The sequence below is a fragment of the Sminthopsis crassicaudata genome, chromosome 4 (assembly GCF_048593235.1).
Source record: "Sminthopsis crassicaudata isolate SCR6 chromosome 4, ASM4859323v1, whole genome shotgun sequence".
Classification (NCBI taxonomy): Eukaryota; Metazoa; Chordata; class Mammalia; order Dasyuromorphia; family Dasyuridae; genus Sminthopsis; species Sminthopsis crassicaudata.
The window spans coordinates 391,649,787-391,673,533 of record NC_133620.1 but is presented as its reverse complement, the minus strand read 5'-3'; the positions used below and the strand labels follow the sequence as shown (position 1 = coordinate 391,673,533).

Genomic DNA, 23,747 nt, shown 5'->3' with positions numbered 1-23,747 from the left:
TTGATGATTTTCATATATTCTCCCCTTGGCATCTGCTTCAATTTCTCTAGTTTTACCTTACATCATATTTTTGCCCCATTAGTCATTCTTACAATTATTGTATCAACTTTTTTCAAATTTTATTTCTCATTTAAGTTATACAGTCAATATACTTATAATATACAATAAGATTACTTTGAAGATTCCCTAAGTTGTTATTTTAAAAAGCTATTTAAATATTAATAATATTATGCACAAATATCTTTTTGCAACCCAATATGTCTCTTTTTTCATGGAAAAGAACTGGTTCATGTTTTAGAAACATCAGTATAATATTCTACAATATTAAAATATTACTTCTCTCCCAATTATATAAATCCATGAAAGCAGAGAGAAAATCCTTCCAAAGTGACCTAGCATTGGGAAAACAAAAACTACCTAAGGTTGTGATGCCTATATGACTTAGGTCCTACCCCAGCTTTTCTCCATCACATTCGTTCACTTTTCACATGAAAGATTTTGGTTATTTCACATTAAATGCAACATCACCTCCTTCTGGAATAAGAACCTGGTCCATATCTTAGGAAGCCATCATAAAAAATGTTGGTCACATTTGACTTAATTCATTTGGAAAGAGTGGGTATCTTGGTTCTAAATCCTTGTCAACATGTTGATATTTGATGTCATAGTTTTCACTATTAATCTTTCCAGACACCTGGTTTTGGGACTAAATTTCTGAAATGGCTCACCTCAGATAACACCAAGCCTAAAATCTAATAGTACAAATCCTATTTCAGATCAGATCTGAATATGATGCAAGACATTTTAATACTATCTTGACATGAACCACAAAAAAGACAAGATAACTTTACACAGAAAAAGATATTACAACTTTAAACATTTAGAAGGTTTTTTAAATCTTGATAAGCTGTTGAATTCAACAGAACAGTCAAGAATTTAAAACTGAAGAATAATAAATAGCATAATAAAGTCTTCAGATGAACATCAGAAAAATTATTGAATGACTCACACATGTTTTTGTTGTATACTGAAAATTATATAATGATTAGACTTTCTCTCTTTTTTCTGCTATTTACTGCAAATTAAGATGAATATATTGAATAAATTCCCTGTGATTATATTCTAAATATTTGTGGCTTATAAATGTTAAGGGTTTTGGGGGGGTATAGGGCAGTGGGACACACTGTGTGTTTGTGTGTTTTCAGGATTTAGAAATAGGTTTGGAATTGCTGATTTTAGATTATAAGGCACCTTCTAGGCAATCTCAATCAAGGTCCTTCATTTATTGATGAGGAACTATAGCTCAAGAGGGTCAAGAGATTTGTTTAAACTACACAATTAGGAATAATTTGAACTCAAGTATGTGTCCCTAGAGCTAGGAAGTTTCCTTTTGAGTACATCTATGGATTATTTCAGCCAACAGTGAATTCTCTAGGCAAATCAAGAATATGTCTAATGTGACATTTTTAGATCTACAACATTGGAATATATTAAAAAGGTGATTCAGGAATATGAATAAAAATAACCAAATACTATAAAATTTTCATTTTTGCCCTTCAACTAAGAAAAAAAAAGACAAAACCCAATTTTACATTATAAATTTCAATATCAGGAATATTTAGCAGTTTAGCAGAATAAAGCTTTCTTTATATATTATATATATATATATATATATATATATATATATATATATATATATATATATATATATATAAACATTAGAACATTTAAAGGAAAGATAATCAGATTTATATTATTTTTTAATTAGATCAAAGTCAGGGCAGCTAGGTGGTACAGTGGATAGAATGCCAAGTCTAGAGTCAGGATGAACTGAATTTAAATATGGCTTCAGATACTTACTAGCTGTGTGACCCTGGTGAAATTACTTAATCCCAGTTGCCTCCAAAAAAAAAAAAAAAAAAAAAAAAAAAAAGTCAATTATCTCCCCTCCCACTTTGAGACCCAGTAGTTGATTGTTTGCTTAACGATGAACCAGTATATAATTATGTAGTTATGAACTCTCTAATGGAAAGAGTAATGCACTTGGATTCAAAATGCTGACTTCCAAAGAAATACATTGTATTGGGAGTCAAAAGGCCTATCTATATTCTAGTCCTTGCTCCTCCATCAAATTAAAAGAAGAATTTGATCCAGTTTACCCATCTATAAAATGGAAACAAAAGGCAGACTATTCTAATAGATGCTGAGAAGGCCTCACTGTATGAAGATTTGTGTTCAAGTACTGTTTTTGATAAACAACAGCTATGTGACCCTGGAAAGATTACACAACCTTTCATGCCCTAAGACAAAGCTTTTTATACTATGGTTCTTGACTCCATATGGGATTTTTAAGTGAATGTGATAGTTGCAAAGTTATGATTTATTATTAGTAAAACTTTTATTTGTATACTTATTTTATATATTTATATAGCCATGGCCAGCAAAAAATTTCTAGGGTGAAATGGTTTTGAAAATGTAAAAGATTTAAGAAGCCTTGTCCTAAGTAACTCTATGACCATAAACTAAAGAGCAGGGTTGCTGATTTGCATTAGTAAATATAATTTCCTCACCAGGATTATGCCATACTTACTATGCCAAAATTACTAAATATATCTGATCTTTGGTTGTAATCCTGGAGCTAAAACTAATTTGCTATGTGCACTTTAGGCATGCCTCTCTACTTTTCTAGGCCTTAGTTTTCTCAGCTGTAAAAGGAAGAGCTTGGATCAGAGATTTTCTCTCAGGTTCCTTCCAGCTGAGATGTTATAGGTTCTGCTTCTATTTTTATTTTTATAAAAGTAAAAGAACTTTTTTTTACCTATATAAGGAAAAGGACTTCCTTTTTACATTAAATAAAACAGACAAATAATCAAATTAGATATCTGAAAGCAAAAGTTAACCTTATTTAAGATTGACCAAAATATCTTGAATATTCATATGTACACCTTAGTCCAAAAGTTATTTGTACCATTTCCTTTTTTTAAAAATTATCTACATCTTTAAGTTAAATATTTAACAGCACTGTATATAAAGATTTATGATGTGTTATCTAATGAAGATTAACTGTTCTGTTTTAAAATGCAATATTTATGTTGCTATATTTTTACTTTAACTCCTGCTTTGCACATCTAATATCTAAGCTTCTATATATTTTAAGATGTGAAAAAGAAAAATGGATAAGACCATAAGCATATAAGCACAAATATCTGCATTTTTTGTGTAATAGACATTTATCCTGCTCTTATTCAACACATTTTAGGGAAGAAAGACTGGTTTTCTTTTTTTTTTTTTTTTAATTTTAAATATTTAAATTTGTTTTTATTCTGAATTTGACAAAAAACAATAAACAAATATTTCTATCTACAAGAAAAAAGATTGTATCTGAAACAGTGATATATATATATATATATAATTGCTTTTTAAAGCAGATGTTTCATCAGCTTAGTTTCAAAGGTATCCTACTGGTTTCATTTTTCTCTCTGAACTTTTTCTATTCTCTTCTTTGTATTAAAAAAAAAAAGTTGCTATGACCCCAAAACAAATTTAAACAAATTAAACATCTAAAGATTAAACCTAATTTCATCAAGAGCTTACCATTCAGTAAAGATTCAATGAGTAAATAGTATGTTGAGATTAACTGTGTTTCAACATTAAATCCACTATTCTTGGGTATAGGTTTAAATGATAGGAAAGATAGAAAACTGGCAGAAATAAAATCTCCAAAAATAATTTTTTAAGAGAATACAAGATGAAAAGGAGGATTTGATAAGTAGATCAGAATATTCCAAGCTCTCCAGATTTTACTCACAAATAAAACAAAATTGCCACTCAGAGTGAATGTAGATGGATGGAAAAACAAATAAGACTTGGGACAGAGCTGGGGTCTTTCTAGGACAACTGAAGAATTCTGGAAGACCCCAAAACAGAAGTTTAACACATGTGAAATATAAACAACTCCAGTCTAGCTCCACAGAAACAAGCAAACATGGAGCCCTGGGGCTTGCTGAGTTCTGAAGGAGTCTCAAGTGGAATCACAGGAATTTACACTTCCTGGACAATTTGGGGAGTCTTGCTGCTGAGCTATGCTGCTGAGATGTGACCCTGGGTGAGAAGGAACTAGTACAGCTAGTGAGTGAAGAAGCAATGGGGAATGGACAAGAGTGGAGCTTCTGTTTTGGGAAAAGTTGGAATGAAGCCAAAGGCACCACCAGCCCCAACCCAGGTCAATAAATGATTATAATATTAAATCTTCTTCCATGTTTTATTTTTCTTCTTTCTCTTCTTCTTCTTTCTCTTCCTCTTCTTCTTCTTCCTCCTCCTCCCCTACTCATTTCCATCTTCTTTCTCTTCTTCTTCCTCTTCCTCTTCCTCTTTCTGCTCTTCCTCTTCTTTCTCTTCCTTTTCTTCTTCTTCTTCTTCCTCCTTCTCCTCATTTCTTTCTCCTTCTCCTTCTTCTTCTTCCTTTTTAAGGAGCAGGCAAAGGAGAAAGAACCCAATCACAGAAAGTTATTGTGGGAATAGGGAAAACAAAGGTTAATCTCCAGAGTATACTGAAGTAAAAAAAAAAAAAAATCCTTCCCTACCCCAAAGGGTAACATTATAATTCCCTGCCCTAAAAGAATTTATAGAATAAGTAAAAAAAAAAAAAAAAAAAAAAAAAAAAAAAAAAAAAAAAAAAACTTTAAAAATCAAATGAGAGAGTGTAAAGTCTGGGCTAGCTCCCTGAAAGGCTCAGAATCAGCCAGAGTCAGCAAAAGTCCTTGCCCCACATTGGGCGCCAAAATGCACTGATCTGTTTCTCTAAAATATAATCATTCTCTTGGGGGCAGATTTTCTTGGGGAGCTTCTGGAGGTAGCCTTGGCTTTAATTCCTGTCAGAATGTCTCCAGCCAGCTTCTGTCTCTAGCTCCCTCCAAGTCCAAAGCCTCCAGCCAGAACAAAGGTAGACATGGGAATTAATCAGACTCTGCCTCCAAGAGTGTGGGATTGTGGGTTTCCCAGAAGTCAATTCTACTTGTGAATCTCCCAGAAGTCCCAGAAGTACCAGTGGTGGCAGGCTGTCCTCCTTCGCTTCTCCTCTGAAACCAAGAACTCTAAGAAAACTAGCCGAGCCTCAAGTGAAGGAGATAAGACTTTGAAGGAGACAATAAATGATTTGGACCTTAATCCCTAGCTGTACTTGTGGTGATTACTGAACTGAAACTAAGGCTGCCTGCAGAGACCCCAAGGAAACTCCAACAAGAGAATATTACATTTTAGAGAAGAATATTACAAGGAATGACACCAAAAACAAAACAATTCAAATATCTCAAGCTACAGGAAGAATTACACAGGATTTTTCAGCTGCTACAATCAAAGAATGAGGATTCTAGAATACTATTTATTGACAATCAAAAGAATTAAGTTTGAAGCTGAAAATATGATATCCAACAAAATTAAGTGCAGTACTGGATTTTCAGAATTTTGTCTCAAACCTGAGTGCAATGAAAAATTGAACATATAAGAGCAAATACCAAAGACTAATTTGAAAGGAATAAGGAAATTTGTTTACGTTTTATACGTGGAAATGTAAAGCATATGTCCAAGATTGTCATTCTTGACATCCAAAAGAAAGATTGGGTTAGAGCTGAATCTAATATGACTCTATAAATCAAAACTCTATAAAGATAGAACTAATACTTATAAGAATGAGTTGTAATAGCAAAAATCAGTATAGAGAAATTTGATGGGAGAAAAAACTGGTAGTTCTGAAAACCTACTCACATCAGAAATGTACTAAAAAGGGAACAACACATACACACACACACACACACACACACACACACACACACACACACACACACATGCACATTTCCAAAGAAGAATATAGCATCCTCCAAAATCTATAATAAAAAAAAAAGGGGGGTCAGGGAATAGGATAAGATGCAATATGGAAAGGTGTGTAAATCAATGGGAGTGAGATAATATGTGTAGATTAATGGGAAAGAGATAAATTGGGAGAGAAAGAGTGGAAGGGAGAAGATAAGAGAGGGAGCAGCATAGTAAGGGACAGCAGGGAGTTTCAGTAACAATAAGGCAAGTTAAGGAGTAGTAGAAGACTAAGAAGTAATAGGAAATAAGAGATACATACAAACATAGTAATTATGGTCAGAAGCAAAACTTATTAGATAAAGAAAAGTAAGTGTAGTAATCCTCAAGCGAGAAATCTACATTATGTGAGCCATATTAATATTGTTTTAGATTTGTGTGAGTATGTATATTTGCATATATATGTTTATGTATGTGTATATGTATATAGCTATACATATGAGTATAATGTAATTTTTTTATTATATATACTTTCTTGAAATGGAAATTTACATATTTTTGTAAAAATTACAAATATTACATGTAGAGGGCTGGAATTCTGGAAAGGTATACTTGAATCAAGGACAGAAGGGTGCTTATATTTAAGTACCTACTCAGTGTGATTGATGGGATAATGATTCTCTAGTTAAACATATACTTAATGTAATATAATGATGTAATCATTCTAGTTAGCATATACTTAGTGTGATATGGTGAGGTAATGGTTTACAGTTGGCACATGCTCCACTGCTATAGTGATGTAATTGATTGAAGTATTTAAGTAAGGGCTTAAAGGACTGGGATCAGAGTCTCAGTCATAGACACAGAGAAGACTTCAGACTCCAGATTCCAGACTCCAGACTCCATCTTTGACCAGATTTATGGTGGCTTTCCTGCTTTCATCACTTCTCTACCTAAAGACCAAGGCCTGTCCAGAGATCCTCTAAAAAGCTAGCATGGACATTGTAGTTACATATTTTGAATCCCCCTCCAATGTTCTGCTGAGGATACAACAATGGGTTTTTTTGGTTTTGCATTTCTGCATTTCTTTTTCTAGTTTGTTTTTTTTAGTTTGCATTTAAGTTTTAAATAAATACATTTTTTAAAAGGATACAAGAGTGTTTTAGGCAAATTTGTCATTCAGTTGTTTTTCAGTCAAGTTTGACTCTTTGTGATCCATTTGGGGTTTCTTAGAAAAAAATACTAAAGTAGTTTGATATTATATTATCCAGCTCTCATTTTTCAGATGAGGAAAGTGAGACAATCAAGGTGAAGTCATTTGCCCTGGCTCTCACAACTATTAAGTGTTTAAGAACAGATTTTTATGCAGGAAAATAAACCTTCTTTGATCCACTCCTGTGTTCTATTTACCATGCCACCTAGGTGCCCCTTACAGAAAAATATCTTCTTAATTCATGGGGTCCAGGAATGAGAACTTCTCATATAACTTTTAAAAGATTTATGTCTGGCTACCTTTCTCTGATATATAATGCAATCATATCATTCCCATAGGTTCCATCTTAAATGATCTTGTATAAATAATCTAAGGGGCATCAGAGTAAACCAGTTTGTGTTTGATTAAATCATTAGGGGATACTTTCATATGCAGAATATATAACCTGTTTCGTGGTCTTCAGACAATTGATATAAATCAACATGAATTCACTATTGATTAGACAACTTCTTTAAGGCTAGAGTTAATGGTAGATATGATGGTTATGGGAAGAGTGGGTTGCTAAATGATCCTAATGCTGGAGGTGAGAAAAAGAAAAGGATAAGACTTTTGCTCACTTCCAACTTCCAAAATATAACCTCCTCCAGTTAATAACCAGGTTTTGGTTATTAAACCCTATTTTGCAAACCTTGACATAGAGAACTAATTAGAAAGAAACAAGCATACCATGTGTACGAAGACTGCAAGATTAGAGAAGATAATGATTCTAGAATAATATGTTACTTTTAGCTTAATATTTTACATGTAATTTTAAAAATTGATTGATGATACCACTATTATTTAGGTTTTTATTTTTTCAGTTTTTAATGTTTCATTTTAAAAACAATAAAATCTAAGGAAAGAATATCCCAATAGCTTTTATATAGAAGCAACAAAAAATTTCCCTGCCAGATCTATGAACAAAGGAATTATTTATGATCAAACAAAAGAGGATATTTTGACTATATTACATTTTTAAAAAGTTTTTTTTAATAAAAAAAATGCAGCTGAAGTTAGAAGCAAATTAGGAAACTGGGGAAAATTTATAGCTTTCTGATAAAGTATTCTTTTCTTAAATGTATAGAGAATGAAGTAAAATTTATATAATTAAAATCATTACTCAATTGATACATGGTGAAAAGATATAAATAGGAAGATTTCAGAAGAAATAAAAAACAATATCCCTTAATTTTTTTTGTGAATCACTTTTAATTAGAGAAATGCAAAAAATGCAAAAAAATAATTCTAAGATATCTCTTACCTATCATGGCTAACATGACAGAAAAGAAAAATGGCAAATGCTAGAGGGGATGTAGAAAAATTAAGATATTAATGTACTATTGATGGAATTGTGAACACACCTAATTATGATGGAAAAAAATTTAGAACTACGTCCAAAGGGATATAAAATTGCGTACAACCTTTCATTCCATAATACCACTACTAGTTCTGTATGCCAAAGAGGTAGGAGAAAAGGGGGGGGGGGGGGAAACTATTAACTATAAACTATTTATAGGAATTCTCGTTTGTGGTGGCCAAGACTTGCAAACCAAAGGGATATCCATAATTGTAGGAATAACTGAAGAACATGATTGTGATGGACTACTAAAATGCTATAATTAAGAATGAGCAGAATTGCTTCAGAAAAACAAAAAAGCAAAAACCTCAGGAAGACTTATAAGAATTGATTCCAAGTGAAGTGAATAGGAACAGGAGAGAATTGGATAGAATAAGAGAAATTTTGTAACAACAATCAACTATGAAAGATTTAGCTATTCTGATTAAGATAATGATACAAGATAATACTAATGAACTTGATGAAAAATGTGATTCACTTTCAGAGAGAGAAGTGGCAAACTTTGAGTGCAATGTGAAATGTATCTTTTCACTTTTTAAATTTTTCTGGCTTTTTTTTTTTTTGCAATGTGACTAATTTGGAAATATATTTACATGATTTCAAATGCATAACTGATATAGTATGTCTTCTCAATATGTGGGGAAGGAGTTGGAGGGAGAGAAAAAATTCAATACTCAAAATTTTTTAAAAGAATGTTAAAAGTAAATAATAATTTTATTTAAAATAGTGAAAATATTTTTTCAATTTTATGGCAACTACTTGTTTTTTGATGTATTATCCAGATGTGGTAGGGTATAGCAAAAAAATAAATAAATAAATACTAACAACTGTTATAATGTAAAATAAAGTGCTCAATGCTTCTGAAAATTGACAAAATGCCTATGTGGCATATCATAGTTATTGTAAATGACATATAAGAACATTATATATTTATATGAGCTTATAAATAAACTAAATCTTTCATATGTTGATTTAAATTGTAACACATGAATTAATAATCAGCAAGCTAGTTTGTGGTATCCACAATTGATAAATTGGCATCTTTATTTTAATCAATTGGAAAAAAAAAATAAATGGAGCATATTTGACTGAATCCAACCCATGAAGGAAATTTTACAGAATTTTGGAATTTGAAAAGATCATCATCCTTAACCTGATGATTTCTACTGACAGAGAAACCCACTATCTACTGAAGCAATTCATTATACTTTTGGATAATTCTAATTGCTAGGAAATTTGTTTTCTTCCACCTCCTGATAGTAAGTATAATTTTTGTTTGAATTCAACTTCTACCTATTACTTCTATTGCTATGCTCAGGAGCAAAATTTGTTGAATTACAAAGATCACCAGAGTAATCCTATTTCTGCCCTGTCATACTGTGGCCATATTACATCAATATGATACCGGTATTTTCTCATTAACAATTATAACGGTATGAGTTATGTCTAAAACCAGCATGAAAGTTAAAGCAGTTACATTAGGTTTTATAGAAACAAGAGTTAGGTGAGAGATAAATTAAATATTGCAGAGCAAACCTACATTTTCCCCTTGCTTCCTGGAAATGGATCAATTCATTATTCACAAGACTTAATGACAGCCCTCTACTTCAGCTTAAATTACACAATTATTGTTATTGTAAAATAATAATAGTGTTGATAACAACAATTACTATATAATAACAGCATCATTAACTTGCCATCAAAGTCTGCCTCAGGATTTGTATTATAGCAAAGAAGAAAACTGTAGTATGTACTTCAGATTTTCCCCCCATTTTTGTGAGTTTTACATTTGTTTAAAATTCTTCTAAGTAAACATGCCATAAAGCCACAAATATCACTTAATGGAATAATAATAATAATAATGCTTGAAAGTTTAAAATATGGTTTCTGCCTTCAAGTAAATTATATTTAAAGCAAAACATATACACATATAAATACATGCACATATACACTATATAAATGAATATGCAAACATAAATATGTATACACATAAACACATATGTATATCTAGAGAGACATATATAGTGTGTGTATATGTATATTTTTAAAATGAGTACCATTTAATTAGAACACATTTATTCCCATATGAAATATAAGGATAAAGAAGGGAAGGAAGAAAGGAAGGAAAGAAGAAAGAAAGGAAGAAAGGAAGGAAGGAAGGAACGAACGAACGAAGGAAGGAAGGAAGGAAGGAAGGAAGGAACGAAGGAACGAACGAACGAACGAAGGAGAGAAATAAAGAAAACAAATGTTTTGCTATTCCTTAAGAAGATGGGTGTAGTTGATGCTGGAGGAGTCTGCTTGACTCCTCCATACATACAAATAATTTATCAACAATAAGTCCTAAGTTTCTAAAGCCAACCATCACCATCCCTTCCACTACAAAAGAGACTTTAAATCAAGATAACATTTTAAATAACTGTTTGATAATAAATCTGAAGATCTAACAATAAAAGTAGTCATTTTAAAGCAATAACTATGATAGATTCTCCTAATAGAAAAATAAAGTTCATATAACTAACTGCTTTCTTTTCTGAGCTTTGAACTTTCAACTAGAGAAAAAGGAGGGGAATAGAAGGGAAATTTTAATTCTGTCATTGTTCAATGTAAGGAATACCAATGTGTTTACTACGAGCTCTCAAAAGAATAGAAGAGATATAAGTCATATATAAAAGCAGATCATAAATTAGGCTACAGCTAAATGAGAGAGACCAGTGGAATTCAAGAAATACCTTCCTCGTCTGGTTATAATCCTTGGAACAGCTGCTGCCAAAAACATGATAACATAAATAAACTGAATGGGACAGATGATAGACAAGCAGAGTTATGTTTCAGGATAGATCCAAATACTCATCCTTGTAGTCTGATTCTTTGGAATGAAAGTTCATCTCTTTGTAAATGGGTCCTATGTTACACTCAGATTTATATTTTCTTATTTAAGTATTAGGAAGAAATTGTAATGCCACCTGAAAAAATGCAGTAGCAAATCATTTGAAAAGAGGAACAGACATTTGAATATGTCACTGACACATAAACAAATGCATTTCAATTCAACTACCAATTAAGTACAAGGTATTACAAAAGAATCTGAGATACAAGTCAAAAACAATATTATACTATTGTTTCATGAGCTAATTCAGTTCAATGAGCTCTCACAAAGAGTGTCATAACTTGCAATTTTGGTGTTCACATAAAACAGCAATAATATTATCTAAAATCAACCATGGTTCATACTCTAAGGTCACTTTTATAAATACTCATTTAAATTTGATTCCTTTCAAATTTCCTAGACTTCAAACATAATTTTGATCTTTATGTCTCAGTTAGGACTCTACTATCAAGCATATACAGAAGAGCAATATATATGCTACATTCAACACTAACTAGTCAAATCCAAATGGATGACCTGTCCACAGAATAACAGCTGATACATTTAACTTACAAAGTAGGGCTAAATGGTACATGAGCTCATGCAGGGCTTTATCATAAAGTAAACCTTATGTTATCAAGTTCAGTGCATGACCACTAGAATGACTCTAAGAAACAGTGAGATTTCTTCTGACAACTTGTCACCACTGAGATTCCAAAGTTCCTTTATAATCAGTATCATCCAAGCCCATTCACTATATTAGCTACAGAAAAAAAGTATATTGAATTTTCAAGGAAGACCATATTTAAAGCAAGTCTGTAAAAAGCTATCTTGTCCTTATACTATTTTCTATGTTTGAGTGTCTTGTTCAAGGTCACTGGCTTTTGTTGCTGGCTTCAGTGAGAGCTGCTATATTTATAGTCCTAAGGGATCGGGATTTCACTAAAGAACCCTGCTAGTCTTCATACAAGTCAGTCTGGGAAAATTTCTCATTAGTTGGATCAACTAGCAATACAGTTTAACTCACATTATGGTGAAAACAAAACAAAACTGAGATCCAAACTTCATTAGTAGGGGGGAAAAAAAGCAACAATGGGATTTAACCTTTGACTTCTCACTAAAAGGTGATTACAAATTAAAGCCAATGCCATAACTATTTATTAAGTATCTACTATATGCCAAACATTATAGATAAACACTAAAAAACAATGACAGTCTCAGTCTCCCTTTACATTTTAATGGGGCAGAAGAAATATATTCTTTAAAAAAAAAAAAAAAAATATATATATATATATATATATATATATATATATATATAGAATGGACAGGCAAAGTGAATAGAAGGATTTAGAGAGATCAAGAAAGTTTTCCATTGAGAATTAGTACTTGATATAAGTTTTAAAAGGAGATAGGAATTACTAGTGGATGAGATGAGAAGGGAGCAAATCCCAGAAATATGGGACAATCTGAACAAAAGCAGAAATGTGAGAAGTATGTGAAAATGGGAAAACATCAAATAAGGTAGTTTGTTTAGTACATTCAGTATAATATGAAATATGCCTATAAAGACAGGCTATCACTGAGAAGGAATAGCTTTCTTTCTTTCTTTCTATGCATTATCAACTATGGTAATGTAATACAAATAGTTAGCATGGCTGGAATGACAGAATTTCCACAAGCATTATTCCTAGAAAGTACACTAAAATAGTAAACATTTGACTGAACAAGGCTAAAAGTGTATTCAAGGAGCCATAAGTGAAGCTGGATATAGTTCAAGCCCTGGATTCCCGTCTTTTGCCTTGTGTTTGCTATAATATGATTTTTCCGCTGCCTTTTCCGCTGCCTTTCCCCTCTCCTTCCCCACCAGAGAAGTTCATTGGTAAGGATCTATAGACAGACTTGGTTAAATGGGAAAAGAAAGAGGAGGAGAGAAAAAGAAAGAGGGGGAGAGAGACACACAGAGACAGGTACAGAAAAACAGAGACAGAAAGGGGGAAGAAAAAAAGAGGGGAAGGAGAAAAAGGCAGAGAGACAGATAGACAGAAATAGAGACACAGAGAGGCAAAGAACAAGACAGAGCCAGAGAGACAGTAAGAGAGAGAGAGAGAGAGAGAGAGAGAGAGAGAGAGAGAGAGAGAGAGAGAGAGAGAGAGAGAGAAAGAGAGAGAGAGAGAGGAAAAAAAAAAAAAACAGAAGACAGACAAGAGACAATGAGAGACAGAGAGATAGACAAGAGAGAGACAAAGACCAAAAGAGAGAGACAGAGACAGAGACAAAGACACACATACACATGCATACACACACACACACACACACACACACACACACACAGAAACAGGAGACAGAGACCAAGAAGGGGATAGAGACAGAAAGACACACAGATAAAATGTTAAATGAGAGAGAGAGAGAGAGAGAGAGAGAGAGAGAGAGAGAGAGAGAGAGAGAGAGAGAGAGAGAGAGAGAGAGAATGTGTGTCCTGGTTCTGCCACTAACTTGCTATGGTATCTTGAGCCAATCCCTTTATGTCTATGGGTGTTTTCCTATGAAATGAGGAAGTTACATCACATGAATTTTAGGGTTTCTTTCAGTATCAGTGTGTTGTATTTCTATTAGTTTTTGTTTTGGAAAATATTCCTCAATTTGTTATAAATAGATGGTAGTAAATTAAAAATTACAAAGGTAAATAGAAGATGGAATTCAATTTCCAAAGAAAAATACCATCATCCATAACCAAATAATTCTGACCACCATATAACATTTATTATCTCACAAAGCCCAGGCCATTTTAACAATGATGCATTACTCTTTTGGGTTTAGTTGGGCATAGTCTCTCAACTAGATAATTATCTTCAATGATTCTAATTATTATTTCCAACAAGTTTCCTAACTTCAGAATATTTACATTTGTTTTCAGTTAAAATGAAAAAGTCTAAAATTTCCTATTTTAATGTGTGTACTTCAGAAATAATTTCAACAATGCACATGCACATGGTTTTTAACAGAAACTGACTGCATTTTTTCTTAAAATTATATTCTGATATATTTTTAGAAGAATATACAAACTATCATCAATTGTTTTTACCAATTGGTTTTCCATACCTGTCCTATGGAAGACATGGAACATAATTCTGTTCATGTGAGAAATAATATTTTCCTTATGCTACAATGTCACAAAATTGAAATAAATTATCTAAGTAAAATACCATTACTTTATCTCACAATTATATTACCTTTAAGGTATACCTATCTACCTATCTGGCTATGTATGTATCTACCTTACATCTATATATTAAATATACACACTTTCAAATATTTCTAGCAGCATAATATTAAAGAACTCTCAAAAAAAGATGTGAAAATCCACTGGAACTTCACTATGATGTTATTCATTATAAAGCAAGTTAATTTTTTTTTATTTCTATCACTGAGATATATTCAAGAAATCTCATTTCATTAAAAGAATGTCTTACTGTATCAATGAGAGTCAGTAAAATGTACTAGAAAACATGCTATATTTGGAGTCACAAGATTTCAGTATGAAACCCAACTCTGTCATTAGCTGAATGACTATAAAAAGATCTTAAGCTTTCTACACCTCATTTTAATCTATAAAATGAGGGGGATATACAAGCTTATCTCTCAGGCTCATACCAGCTGGGAAGCTTTGATCCTATAATTCTAAGGATGGCTGTATGGGATTCAGAACATATCTATCTTATCCATAATTTTCAATAAATCCTATTCTAAAAAGAATACTTTTCTCCAAAATTGATAAGTATATGTAAGCAAAATATTTAGGAATCTAAATTCAGTTCGCAAATGGAATATACTCACTTATATGGTGCAATAGTGGGAATAAGAGGGGATGGCTATTTTTAGAGCTGTGTTTAAACCTCAACTTTATCATTTACTGTTTGTGTGACCTTGTCAAGTTAATTAAACTTCTTGGGACTCAATTTCCTTACCACAAAATGAGGGTGATAAATGGATGATCTCTGAGATACCTCCCATCCCTAAATCTGATTTTATGATTCTAAAGGAGTATAAAATCTCTTCCTTGACTACATTTATCACATTATTACAAGAAGATATTTTTACATAGCTTTAAACATGACTTACATTTTTTACAAAATATTAAATCTTATATCTTATATGAGAAATTTAATGTTGAATATCAGTAATCAGACCTTTTGTATCTTGTTAAGAGACAAGTGAAGTCATAATTACCCATTGTTTGATTTATATTAGTTTCATTATCAGCTTATTCTGTTTTGTCTTTAGATTGTACTGGTCACAAATTTTTATTCAGTATCTTGGCATTGATTAAAATATATTACATAGCAAAGATTCCTGTTGGGGACTTAAACATGACTAAAAAGTTGTAATAATCCTTATTAATGGAAATCAATTAATTTTGGTATAATGATAAGCAATTTTGGTTATACTGATATTATCAGTGTTATATGTTCTAGTATTCCTGCCTTTTCTCTCTTTGTAGTGAACTATAAATTATAAAAGGTATTCCTGCTATCAGTTCCTCTTTATTAATTAGAATTTGGTTTAAAATGCCATTTCCTTTTGTAATAGAACTTTTGGCATCAGTCATCCTATAAAGAAGAATTTCTCTGGTTGAAGGGATGGTACTTGGTCTTGAAAGCAAACTAAGTACCTGATACTTTACTGTGTGTAATGATTAAGAGAGAATATGCAATGTTCTGGGATGACAAACTGTAAATGACTTTGCTATTTTCAGTAATACAATCATCCATAACTATTCTGAAGGACAATGAATAATCCTATCCATATCCAGAGAAGGAACTGATTGCATCTGAACACATTGAATCAAGCATTCATTCGAACTCTCTCTCACTCTCTCTCTCACTCTCTCTCTCTCTGGAGAAACTTACATGAACTGATACTAAGTGAAATGAGCAGAACCAGATCATTGTCCATGGCAACAATAAGACTATATAATGATCAATTCTGATGGATGTGGCTTTCTTCAATAATGAGATGATTCAAACCAATTCCAATTGTTTCATGATGAACAAAGCCATCGACACCCACAAAGAGAACTGTGGGACCACAACAGCACTTTAACGCTTTCTATTGTTGTTTGCTTGCAGTTTTGTTTTCCTTCTCAGGTTCTGGTTTTTGTTTTTTTCTTTCTAGATCTGATTTCTCTTTTGCAGCAAGATAATCATATGGATATGTATACATATATTGGATTTAACATATATTTTAACATGTAATGCCATCTAAGGGAGAGGGTTGGAGGAAGGAGGAGAAAATTTGGAACAGAAGGTTTTGCAAAGGTCAGTGTTGAAAAATTACTTATGCATATATTTTGTAAATTAAAAAAAAAAAAAAAAAAGATCTTCCATAAGAGACCATTCAGTATGCCATTCCTCTAAGTCTTTTAATGTTATCTCTGATGGGATTAAAAACTGGTGCTGAACCTCTGATCTAGTTGACATCCAAATAGGAAACTCTAACAATGAAGGCATTTTCTCCATAATTTAGTCAAGCTAACAAGCATTTATATTTAGAAGTAACTAGATAGTTTAGTGAGTAGGATGCTGGACCTAGTGTTAATTTGATAAATTTAAGTTCAAATCCAGTATCGTATATTTACTAGCCCCTGTAACCATGTGTAAATCATCTGTAAAATGAGGATAATGAAAACACTTACTTCCTGTTGTGTAAATAAAATGAAACATTTGTAAAAAGTTAAAAAAAAGAAAAAAGTACATTTAAAAAGTTAATAAACATGTATAACTAGAAAAAAATAAAACATTTAATAATAAAAAAAAACGAAAAGAGAGTGATGAGAGACAAATTGTGGTGGTAGAATCCACAAAACCTGGCAAATGATTGAATCTCTGGGATAAAGGAGAGAAAGATATCTTTAGCTGTATATCTTTGTAATGAGTCTAAATTATAAGAGGAGTAGTGATTTCATTAACCCAGACTTCTAGTAATACAGCTGGAATGAACCTTTAGAAGCATCTAATCTAAAATTTTCATTTTACAGAGAGAAGGGAAATGATTTGCTAATATCAAAATTGAGAACAGTAAAAGACTTGTTGACCCCATTTATTTTGCAGATGATAAAACCAAGAAGTTCAAGCTCATATAGCATGTGTTTTAGCTCAGTGAATCCATCTAGAGCTCTGTTCCTTAGTCTACTGTCATATATTGTCTGATTCAGTCATTTTGAGATATATCTCAGTACTGCTTTTCTCACCCTTTTATTGACTATGGGGACTATTCCATTTTTTCTAAAGTTCTTTTGCCCATAGTAATAATATATGTGGTGATTGCTTGATTAAAATCCACCCATTGCTATATATTTAATAACACTGATACTTGAAACACTTATGTTTAATATTTCTATTTATATATATATATATATATATATATATATATATATATATATATATATATTTTTTTTTTTTTTTTTTTTTTTAAGTATGGTCCATAGGTTTTTCTTGGCAGAAGTATCAGAGTGATTCGCCATTTCCTTTTTCTAGTGGATCACCTTTTGTCAGAATTCTTCATTGTGAATTATCCACCTTGGGGATTATGCTACACAGCATAATCAATGTTTTATTCAGCTACAGAAGTCCCTTCATCAAGAAAGATAGAAAGTGAAGAATTAAGAAGTGTCTTGATAAGGATGAAAGGGGTATAAAAGCTGGCTTAAAGATTAACATAAAAAACAAAAAACAAAACAAAACAAAAACCTTAACAACTAAAATCTTGGCAACTGATCTCATCATTTCCCAGCAAATACAGGGGGAATAAATGGAAACAGAGCCATATATACCTGGGCTCAAAGATCACTGTAGGCCTTGACTTCAGCCATGAAATTAAAAGACACTCACTCCTTAAAAAGGAAAGCTATGGCAAATCTGAACAGCACACTAAAAGCAGAGATATTGCTTTGCTTACAAAGTCTATATAGTGAAAAACTATGATTTTTTTTCCCCCCATTAGCAGTGTATGGTAGAAGAGTGGGTCTATAAGGAAAGTTAAGCTTCACAGAATCAGCACTTTTGAATCATGGTTCTGAAAAAGACTTTTGAAAGTTCCTTGGATAGCAAAGTGGTCAAATTAATTAATACGTAAAGAAATTAACTCAGGCTATTCACTGAAAGGCCAAATACTGAAGCATCACTTAGCCACTCTGGCCAAATAATAAGAAGTTGTGACTCATTGTAAAAGATCCTGATGTTGAGAAAGACTGAAGACAAAAGCAAAAGAGGATGGCAAAAAATGAGATGGATAGAGAGTATCATGGAAAAAATGAATGTGAACTTAGACAGACTTGGAGAGATAGTAGAGGTCAGAAGGGTTTGTTTGGGGTCATAAAGATCCAGAAATAACTGAACAGTAATAACAACTTTTACTGTCTATCAGACAAATTGTCATCCAGCCTCTCCTCAAAGATTCTGTCTCTAAATTCTATATTTTTTCCTTGTGTATAGATACAGTGATACAAAAGTAATTTTCATGTTATTTACCATCTTAGGAAGTTTCTCTAGCAAGTAGGCATAGCAGTCAGTTGATAGGATGGGGCACAGGAGAGGCAAAGCTTGATAGGTTAAGAGTCAGATATGAATAAGATGATAAACTTAAGAGCTGTGGTTGTCTTTTGCTTCCTCTTGTACCTCCAGTGATTAGCATACTTGATACACAATAGATGCTTAATGAATATTTATTAATTGGATGATTTAGGTCAATGGGCATACATACCACAAGAACAGTATTTCAGTTATAATCTCTAGGCAGCCACATGTTGATTTCATGGAAGATGCCTCTCTAATTGGGGTGTCTGCTATGTTTTCATCAGTAGTGTACTAATTATAATGAAACTTAGCTGGAATGGTCAAGAAATACAAAATTCTAGGAAATTACAATTTCTTACTAATATTTTTGGTAATTTAATCCATATTTAATCAAAAGTATTCTAGAATATATGTCTTCTTTCCAATATTAATAAATCTAGTCTCATAGAGTGTTTCTCTGTTGAGATCATATGTGTTTTGAAATCTTAATAAATGAAAGTTATATTGATAGCTATGATGATGAGTCTTTTGTTTTCTCAGTATTATCATTTGGAACATCAGAAGGCATGGGTAAAATAACTGGCTTGGCAGTCAACATAACTAGATTCAAATTCTATTTCTAAGACTTATAATTATCTATAAGACTTTAGGCAAATCACTTATCCTTCCTGGTCCTCAGTATCCTAATTTATAAGGAAGAGTTAGGCGAGGTAACTTCTGAGGCTCCTATTTGTTTCCTGAATCAATTTTTCTTTGAAAAAGTAAAAAGTATTATTAATGGAATATTATGGTTAATAAAATACTTTAATAGTAAACTACTTAAACAAATTAGATAAGTTTAAACAAATATGTTGTAGTTTCAAAAAAAAAAAAAAAAAAAAAAAAAAAAAGATTGAAAGTCATTGAAAGTCTCAATTTCCTTGCAGGAAGTTCCTGTCAGGAATTAGTAGTCATTCTATATAAAGGAAATTTTCTTTTTTTTTTTTTTTTTTTCTTTTCTTTTATTATTTATTCTGTGGTTAGAAAACCTTCAATTACATGTAATTAAACTTTCATGTAATATAAAGATGGTGGGCAATAAAGGAAGCATTAAATGTCCATACTTTAACCCAAGTGGCTGGCAAACAAAAAAAAACATAAGACATAGTGAGTGGTCTGAGTTATCAGAAAGAAGCAGAAAAAGTAAATGCAAGATTATGAATTCTGGTATTCAGTGGATTTGATTACCTGAAAGGGCCATGCAGCAAGAACAATAAATGATGATACCATTAAGTTCCTTTGTTACACATATACTTTATAAAATAGATTGCTTCCCATTTATTAAAATAATAAATGGTCTTTGGATAATAAATAATTATTAGTAAAGCATCTGAACAATGACTGATAAGCAAATCTTATCCTTTTACTTTAACAGTGTCCAAATTAGATGATATGATTTTCTATATAAATCAACTTTCTTACAATCAGGGAATCATATTCCTTATCAAATATAAGAACTTAATATAAGCAAATACAAAAAATACCAGCTAAACTACTCTTAGCTGGATTTAATGCCATAAATAGTTCTTACCCAAATTTACTTAAGATTTCACAAAATTTACATACACATACACAACACATATTCACATACACAATTAGATAAAATTTAATGTGAAAAAACCCTTACATTAAAACTAAAATTTCAGTATTGAATCCTAGAAGAGATTTAATTGGAAACACTATGAATTTCAGAACTATAGAACTAGAAAGTATTTGCTTTCCCTTAATATCATTATTAGATACAAAGAAGAAGTAATTATTACAAATTGGCATGTCAGATAATCTGTTGAGAAATATGACTAATTAAAGAAGAATCAGAATAAAAAGTGAACTTAATTAACTTAGATTCTGATAGACCAAAAATTATACTTTTGAAATTTGAGAAGATAGCCATCAGATCAGGTATCTTTCACAATTATGACTAGAGGAAAAATTATTAAATAAAATATAACACAAAGGCAGTCACTAAATATAAAGAAGATAATTTTTATTACAAGAAACTGTAAAACTTTTATGTGAATAAATTTAATACAATTAGAATAAGGAAAAAAATGAATCAACTGGTACAAAGAAATAATAACAAAGCACTCTGAGATGAGTCTAATATCAAAGATATATAGGTAACTAAGGAAAATAAATAGGACCAAAAATAATTCTTTTGTTAACATGTATATAAACAATTCTTGAAAAAAATAACTGTGAAGCAGCTAGGTGGCTCAGTGGATAGAGCACAAGCCCTGAAGTAAGGAGGACCCCAGTTCAAATCTGGCCTCAGACACTTAACATTTCCTAGCTGTGTGACCCTGGGCCAACTGTTTTTTATTTTGTTCTGTTTTTTCTGAGATAGTTGTTTTACTGCAAATTTTATCAAACATATCAGTACTACTACTTCAAATCACTCTACTAACAGCAATTAAGTCAAATCATCTCTGAAATTACACTACATATTAACTATATTTACCAATCAAATTGGTAAAGATAAGAAACTATGGGAATAGTAAATGTAGAAGGAGCTTGTGGAAAGATTAGTATACTTAGATACTGCTGGTAGAGCTATGAATTAGTCTAAAAACTCTGCAAAGTAATTTGGAACTATACTATAAAAGAGTGCCAAAACACCCATACCACAAGGCACAGAAATCCTGTTGTTAGGCATATAAAATAAAGATGTTAATGAAAAAAAAATGAATAGCCTCATATATAGTAAAATGTGTACAGCAACATTCTTCCTAAAGGTAAGGAAATTTGGAAAAAAAAAAAAAAAAAAAGTATATGCCCATGACTTGAGGAATGACCAAGCATTAATACATTAGAGTAATATCATGTTTAGTAAACAAAGAATATAACCCATATAGTAAACTGTATGAAAAAATATATAAAATGATTAGAAGTGAAATAAGTAAAACTAGGAACAAGAACAGTACAAATAGAAAGAGTAATAATAATAAAATGAGCAAACAGTAATGTTGAGAAATTGAAATTGTCCGGTATTATTTTAGTTTATGTATCAGGCATAAGGACACAACATAATGAGAATGCAAATCTTTTCTTTTGTTGTTGTGGTAGGGAGCTGCGGCTGTAGAAAACACTATAAATAGTAAAATTTGGTTAATGTGAGAGTTAGTAGTGCTGAACTATTTTTTCTTTTTCTCTTTTTTTAAAAAATTCTTTGTTATGAGGGTACCACTCTGGCATGTGAGAAAGAAGAAAATATTAAGAAATTAAGTAGAATTCAAATAAAACATAACAAAATGTAAAAGAAAGAAAAAAGTCTCTCTACCTTTTACATCTCATGCTAAATTTAACATGTTATCCTTATTTTTTCTTAAGATTGACCTTTTAATTGCATATGTTGAACATTCAGATTCCACAAAGTTAATTGCTTAATTGTCATACAAGACAGATGCTTATTTTGCTGACATTTAGTTATTTCAGTCAAGTCCAAATCTTTGTAACCACATTTGGGGACTTCTTGACAAAAATTCTGGAATGGTTTACTCTTTCCTTTTTGAACTTACATGTGAACAAGTGAGGCAAATAGGATTAAGTGACTTGTCTAGGTTCCCACAGCTAATATGTCAGGCTGCATTTGAACTCAAGAAGAAGAGTCTTCCTGGTTCCAGGTCCATCCAGCTACCCTATAGATGTAGTGGATCTAGCACTGGGTCTGGCAAATTGTATTTGATATATACAAACCAAAATGTGTGCCAAAAGAGTAACTACTACTAATGAACTACAAGTCCATTCCTGCACTATTGTTAGGTAAATAGTTCTACAAAGGCAGAATAAATAGGAAAATTTTAAAAACAATCACGGTATTTTAAGCCCATATGCCACAAAAGTGTAGGGATTATATTTCTTTTCTGTATCTATGGATTGTATTTTACAGAATAAAAGTTTTCTACTTTGGAAAACAAATTATGTTTATATAAAAGGTCTATAAGAAACTAGAAGTAAAAAATAGAGTAAATTTTACATACATGTTCTAGGTAGAAACATCAAATCAAGCCACTGGACTAAACACTGTTGTATATTTCTGTTCTTGAAGGAAACCTGGTATTATATCACCATGAAAGCTGTAAAAGAAACACAGGAAAAAAGGGAAAATTAGATTTACATAAAAGAAAAAAAAGAAAATTATTAGACAGTAAATCTATTATAATCTGACAATTAGAAATCTGAATAACAAAGAGGAAGGAGCCCATGAAAAATAATTCAATGAAAAAGGACAGGAAAATACTTGTACTAATAGCAATTATACTTTGCAAAGTGTTCTACTTATTTATATCATTTTGATTTTATGACAACTGTGAGATATACTATCCCCACTTTATGAATGAGGAAACTGATGCACAAAGAGGAAAAATGACTTTTTCAGGCTCAAATTTTATTTTAAGTGGCATTATAAAACAGGTCTACCTGATTTCAAGTCCTGAATTCAGTTGCCCCAAAATTTGTACTTCTGATATATGAAGTTGAAAATTGATAATATATATATATATATATATATGTAATCTTAAATTTGAAAGGAAACTTAGGGAGCATCTAATCCAAAAATCTACATTACTTAAATGTATGATGTAGTGGAGCAGATCTAGCACTGGTTCTGGCATTAGACATTTATTAGCTGTGTGATTCTGGCAAGTCACTTATTCCTCTCTTTTCCTCAGTTGTTTCCTCAGATGTAAAATGAAGGTAATAAATGTACCTGACTCTCAGGGTTGTTGTGAAGATCAAATGAGATAATTTTAAAGTGCAACAGAGCTTGGGACAATTTCCCCTGTGCCCTAGAAACCAAGATGAACTTTTTAAAATGAGCAAAAAAAGGCAAAAGAGGTCTGAAAAACTAAT

General features: G+C 31.6%; 1 protein-coding gene across 1 annotated transcript in view; it reads right to left on the bottom strand.

The window, feature by feature from the left end:
• The window catches only part of CHRM3 (cholinergic receptor muscarinic 3), a 650,220-nt gene that overhangs the window by 271,016 nt on the left and 355,457 nt on the right, over positions 1–23,747 (bottom strand). Inside the window, exon 3 of the mRNA XM_074262498.1 lies at positions 22,877–22,972. The gene's annotated coding sequence lies outside the window, so the exon portion shown is untranslated. The remainder of the gene's footprint in view (positions 1–22,876; positions 22,973–23,747) is intronic.